General features: G+C 56.6%; 2 non-coding genes across 2 annotated transcripts; both read left to right on the forward strand.

Annotated features, from left to right (window-relative positions):
• The first annotated feature begins 2533 nt into the window (after positions 1 to 2533).
• On the forward strand, positions 2534 to 4448 carry LOC124569434. The gene has a single exon (XR_006971226.1). It is a non-coding gene; the product is annotated as a small subunit ribosomal RNA (ribosomal RNA).
• Positions 4449 to 4799: 351 nt separating this feature from the next.
• LOC124569432 lies at positions 4800 to 4954 on the forward strand. The gene has a single exon (XR_006971224.1). It is a non-coding gene; the product is annotated as a 5.8S ribosomal RNA (ribosomal RNA).
• The last annotated feature ends 912 nt before the right edge of the window (positions 4955 to 5866 follow it).

A 5866-nucleotide genomic window follows, 5' to 3' on the forward strand; every position in this document is an offset into this window, starting at 1 on the left:
CTAACCTATGTTGCGCCTTAACCTAACCTATGTTGCGCCTTAACCTAACCTATGTTGCGCCTTAACCTAACCTATGTTGCGCCGTAACCTAACCTATGTTGCGCCTTAACCTAACCTATGTTGCGCCTTAACCTAACCTATGTTGCGCCTTAACCTAACCTATGTTGCGCCTTAACCTAACCTATGTTGCGCCTTAACCTAACCTATGTTGCGCCTTAACCTAACCTATGTTGCGCCTTAACCTAACCTATGTTGCGCCTTAACCTAACCTATGTTGCGCCGTAACCTAACCTATGTTGCGCCTTAACCTAACCTATGTTGCGCCTTAACCTAACCTATGTTGCGCCGTAACCTAACCTATGTTGCGCCTTAACCTAACCTATGTTGCGCCTTAACCTAACCTATGTTGCGCCTTAACCTAACCTATGTTGCGCCTTAACCTAACCTATGTTGCGCCTTAACCTAACCTATGTTGCGCCTTAACCTAACCTATGTTGCGCCTTAACCCATCACACGTTGGGCCTTAACCCAACACACGTTGGGCCTTAACCCAACACACGTTGGGCCTTAACCCAACACACGTTGGGCCTTAACCCAACACACGTTGGGCCTTAACCCAACACACGTTGGGCCTTAACCCAACACACGTTGGGCCTTAACCCAACACACGTTGGGCCTTAACCCAACACACGTTGGGCCTTAACCCAACACACGTTGGGCCTTAACCCAACACACGTTGGGCCTTAACCCAACACACGTTGGGCCTTAACCCAACACACGTTGGGCCTTAACCCAACACACGTTGGGCCTTAACCCAACACACGTTGGGCCTTAACCTGCTCTGTAATTGTCATACGACGCGTTAAATTGTGTAGTGTTGCCTAACTGCAACCCCCGCAATATAGTTTGCTACTCGCACTGCCCGGTCCCCAGAGTATCGCTTCATGTTAAACACCTTGCAGCTATACACTGTAATGCGGATGGCGGCAGGACGTACATGCTCAATGCCCTTCGCAGTTGTTCATTGGCATTCGCATGGCGAAGCACAGCCTACGTTGTGGTACGGCTTGTGGCAACTGTCCGCTGATGTTGTACGTCCAAATCACACACTTGTACCGCACATTGGTCCTCATGTACTGAATGATACATCGTGGTACATGTGTGACCGTACCACGACTGCGCCAACAACGGCGAACCATACGGTCCAAATATTGTGCACTCAGCTACGTGTCGTCTCCCTATAAGAGCTGGATTGCAGTATGGTATGCCGTGGATGGCGATCAGCATGAGCCGTCTGTTGATGTAGTGGCGCGTGTTGTCAGACGTAGTCGTCTCTTCTCACACACCGTGATAGCATGGTGCACTGCGTTCCACATCTGCGACATGCGACAGAGGCCGGTTGACAGTCGTTCGCGCAATGGACATCGCATACGTACGGGGGCCCACCTTCCACGTGTTCGCGAAGCGTGCACATGTTGTTGCGTGTATGTGGGCAGACATAGTGTGTCGTGACACCTGACACAGGCATGCAACAATCGTTGAATTTGCAAATGGCGATGGACGTCTACGTTTGTGCGGTGACGTTACGCAAATGAAGAACTGGTAAACCGTTGTGGTGCGGTTGTTCTCGCTAGAGGTGAATCAGTGATGGCGACGATCGGTTGAGCTACCAACCGGTTGTTTCAGCGATACCCACCATGCCCACGAACGTGAATGGCATGTGGGTGTGAAGCGATACGCGGCGGTGGCTGGGTGGGACCGTCCCCGGCCGGTGAGGGGGGGCCTTCCGGCGTGCTGGCCGCGCGGTGCGTGGGCGCACGCGCTACAGCCGGCTGGTGGGGGCGGCCAGTGGCAGGCGCGCCGGCCCGACGGAGGCGGCAGGCGGCGCAGCTGCGCGCCGGCGCACCCTGCACGCGGCGCCGTGCGGCCAAAGTAGGTCCTCGCGGGCCCGGTGCGAAGCGCGGTGGACATCTGCAGTGTGCTGGTCCGATTGAGGACTGTGTGCGCTGAGGATGCGCCGCCGCCCGGCGCTCGGCGCCGCGACGCCGTCTGCTGCTCGGTCGCCTCTGCGGTTCTCGCAGGTGGATTGTATCGCAGCTGTGCGGACGTGTTGGCGCGTGCGCTGTGCTGGGAGAGTTCGCTTCGGCACCCAAGTGGGGCTTTTGTCCTTCTGTGGCGCTGGCGTTGGAGCTGCCGGCCACCGTAGGTGGCGCGTGTTGTCTCCCGCCGGCAATGCCACGACAGCACGCTCCCGGGCCTCTGTCGGCAGCGGCAAGCTCAGTTGGGAGCACGGGTGGTCGCACCTAAAGCGTCTACTCGCCAAACTCCGGGCGATTGCGCCTCTCTCGAACCCGACCAAAGTACTTAGGACGGCGCTGCGCGCCGCCGGGACCTGAGAGGGTTTCGAGGTGTATTGTGCAGGGAGCTCAGCCTCCTCCTGTTTGCAGAATAATTGAGCGGACGCTTGCGTGTTCGCGCGGGCCCCCGGGACACACTCCCGGGCGGCCGGCTGCTCAGCTCTAGTTGACGCAGCTCCCTGGTTGATCCTGCCAGTAGTCATATGCTGGTCTCAAAGATTAAGCCATGCATGTCTCAGTACAAGCCGCATTAAGGTGAAACCGCGAATGGCTCATTAAATCAGTTATGGTTCCTTAGATCGTACCCACGTTACTTGGATAACTGTGGTAATTCTAGAGCTAATACATGCAAACAGAGTCCCGACCAGAGATGGAAGGGACGCTTTTATTAGATCAAAACCAATCGGTCGGCTCGTCCGGTCCGTTTGCCTTGGTGACTCTGAATAACTTTGGGCTGATCGCACGGTCCTCGTACCGGCGACGCATCTTTCAAATGTCTGCCTTATCAACTGTCGATGGTAGGTTCTGCGCCTACCATGGTTGTAACGGGTAACGGGGAATCAGGGTTCGATTCCGGAGAGGGAGCCTGAGAAACGGCTACCACATCCAAGGAAGGCAGCAGGCGCGCAAATTACCCACTCCCGGCACGGGGAGGGGTAGTGACGAAAAATAACGATACGGGACTCATCCGAGGCCCCGTAATCGGAATGAGTACACTTTAAATCCTTTAACGAGTATCTATTGGAGGGCAAGTCTGGTGCCAGCAGCCGCGGTAATTCCAGCTCCAATAGCGTATATTAAAGTTGTTGCGGTTAAAAAGCTCCGTAGTTGGATTTGTGTCCCACGCTGTTGGTTCACCGCCCGTCGGTGTTTAACTGGCATGTATCGTGGGACGTCCTGCCGGTGGGGCGAGCTGAAGGCGTGCGACGCGCCTCGTGCGTGCTCGTGCGTCCCGAGGCGGACCCCGTTGCAATCCTACCAGGGTGCTCTTGAGTGAGTGTCTCGGTGGGCCGGCACGTTTACTTTGAACAAATTAGAGTGCTTAAAGCAGGCAAGCCCGCCTGAATACTGTGTGCATGGAATAATGGAATAGGACCTCGGTTCTATTTTGTTGGTTTTCGGAACCCGAGGTAATGATTAATAGGGACAGGCGGGGGGCATTCGTATTGCGACGTTAGAGGTGAAATTCTTGGATCGTCGCAAGACGAACAGAAGCGAAAGCATTTGCCAAGTATGTTTTCATTAATCAAGAACGAAAGTTAGAGGTTCGAAGGCGATCAGATACCGCCCTAGTTCTAACCATAACGATGCCAGCCAGCGATCCGCCGCAGTTCCTCCGATGACTCGGCGGGCAGCCTCCGGGAAACCAAAGCTTTTGGGTTCCGGGGGAAGTATGGTTGCAAAGCTGAAACTTAAAGGAATTGACGGAAGGGCACCACCAGGAGTGGAGCCTGCGGCTTAATTTGACTCAACACGGGAAACCTCACCAGGCCCGGACACCGGAAGGATTGACAGATTGATAGCTCTTTCTTGATTCGGTGGGTGGTTGGTGCATGGCCGGTTCTTAGTTGGTGGAGCGATTTGTCTGGTTAATTCCGATAACGAACGAGACTCTAGCCTGCTAACTAGTCGCGTGACATCCTTCGTGCTGTCAGCGATTACTTTTCTTCTTAGAGGGACAGGCGGCTTCTAGCCGCACGAGATTGAGCAATAACAGGTCTGTGATGCCCTTAGATGTTCTGGGCCGCACGCGCGCTACACTGAAGGAATCAGCGTGTCTTCCTAGGCCGAAAGGTCGGGGTAACCCGCTGAACCTCCTTCGTGCTAGGGATTGGGGCTTGCAATTGTTCCCCATGAACGAGGAATTCCCAGTAAGCGCGAGTCATAAGCTCGCGTTGATTACGTCCCTGCCCTTTGTACACACCGCCCGTCGCTACTACCGATTGAATGATTTAGTGAGGTCTTCGGACTGGTACGCGGCATTGACTCTGTCGTTGCCGATGCTACCGGAAAGATGACCAAACTTGATCATTTAGAGGAAGTAAAAGTCGTAACAAGGTTTCCGTAGGTGAACCTGCGGAAGGATCATTACCGACTAGACTGCATGTCTTTCGATGTGCGTGTCGTGTCGCGCAACACGCTACCTGTACGGCTCGCAGTAGCCGTGCGCCGCGTGCGGAACCACGCGTGCTTCTCAAACTAACGCCAATGTTGTGTGGTACGAGCGCTGAAGCGCTGGAGCGGCTGGGCCTGCGGCACCTGGCGCCTGGCGCCGGTTTTGAATGACTTTCGCCCGACTGCCTGTCCGCTCCGGTGTGGAGCCGTACGACGCCCATCGGCCGTGAGGCCGTTGGACACAGAACGCTTGAACAGGGGCCGCCACACGCCTACGTCCCGCCTATGCAACTGTCTTGAAAGAGACAGTGTAAACTAAGAAAAGATCACCCAGGACGGTGGATCACTCGGCTCGTGGGTCGATGAAGAACGCAGCAAATTGCGCGTCGACATGTGAACTGCAGGACACATGAACATCGACGTTTCGAACGCACATTGCGGTCCATGGATTCCGTTCCCGGGCCACGTCTGGCTGAGGGTCGGCTACGTATACTGAAGCGCGCGGCGTTTGCCCCGCTTCGCAGACCTGGGAGCGTCGCGGCCGCCTGTGGGGCCGGCCGCGCCTCCTTAAACGTGCGATGCGCGCCCGTCGCCTGGCGGTTCGCATACCGGTACTTACTCGGTAGCGTGCACAGCCGGCTGGCGGTGTGGCGTGCGACACCTCGTACAACGACCTCAGAGCAGGCGAGACTACCCGCTGAATTTAAGCATATTACTAAGCGGAGGAAAAGAAACTAACAAGGATTCCCCCAGTAGCGGCGAGCGAACAGGGAAGAGTCCAGCACCGAACCCCGCAGGCTGCCGCCTGTCGTGGCATGTGGTGTTTGGGAGGGTCCACTACCCCGACGCCTCGCGCCGAGCCCAAGTCCAACTTGAATGAGGGCCACGGCCCGTAGAGGGTGCCAGGCCCGTAGCGGCCGGTGCGAGCGTCGGCGGGACCTCTCCTTCGAGTCGGGTTTTGCTTGAGAGTGCAGCTCCAAGTGGGTGGTAAACTCCATCTGAGACTAAATATGACCACGAGACCGATAGCGAACAAGTACCGTGAGGGAAATGTTGAAAAGAACTTTGAAGAGAGAGTTCAAAAGTACGTGAAACCGTTCTGGGGTAAACGTGAGAAGTCCGAAAGGTCGAACGGGTGAGATTCACGCCCATCCGGCCACTGGCCTCCGCCCTCGGCAGATGGGGCCGGCCGCCCGCGCGGAGCAATCCGCGGCGGGGTCGTGTCCGGATGCCTTTCCACTCGCCGCGGGGTGGGGCCGTTCCGGTGTGCGGTGGGCCGCACTTCTCCCCTAGTAGGACGTCGCGACCCGCTGGGTGCCGGCCTACGGCCCGGGTGCGCAGCCTGTCCTTCCGCGGGCCTCGGTTCGCGTCTGTTGGGGCAGAGCCCCGGTGTC

The sequence above is a fragment of the Schistocerca americana genome, unplaced genomic scaffold (assembly GCF_021461395.2).
Source record: "Schistocerca americana isolate TAMUIC-IGC-003095 unplaced genomic scaffold, iqSchAmer2.1 HiC_scaffold_1493, whole genome shotgun sequence".
In the NCBI taxonomy this organism is placed as follows: domain Eukaryota; kingdom Metazoa; phylum Arthropoda; class Insecta; order Orthoptera; family Acrididae; genus Schistocerca; species Schistocerca americana.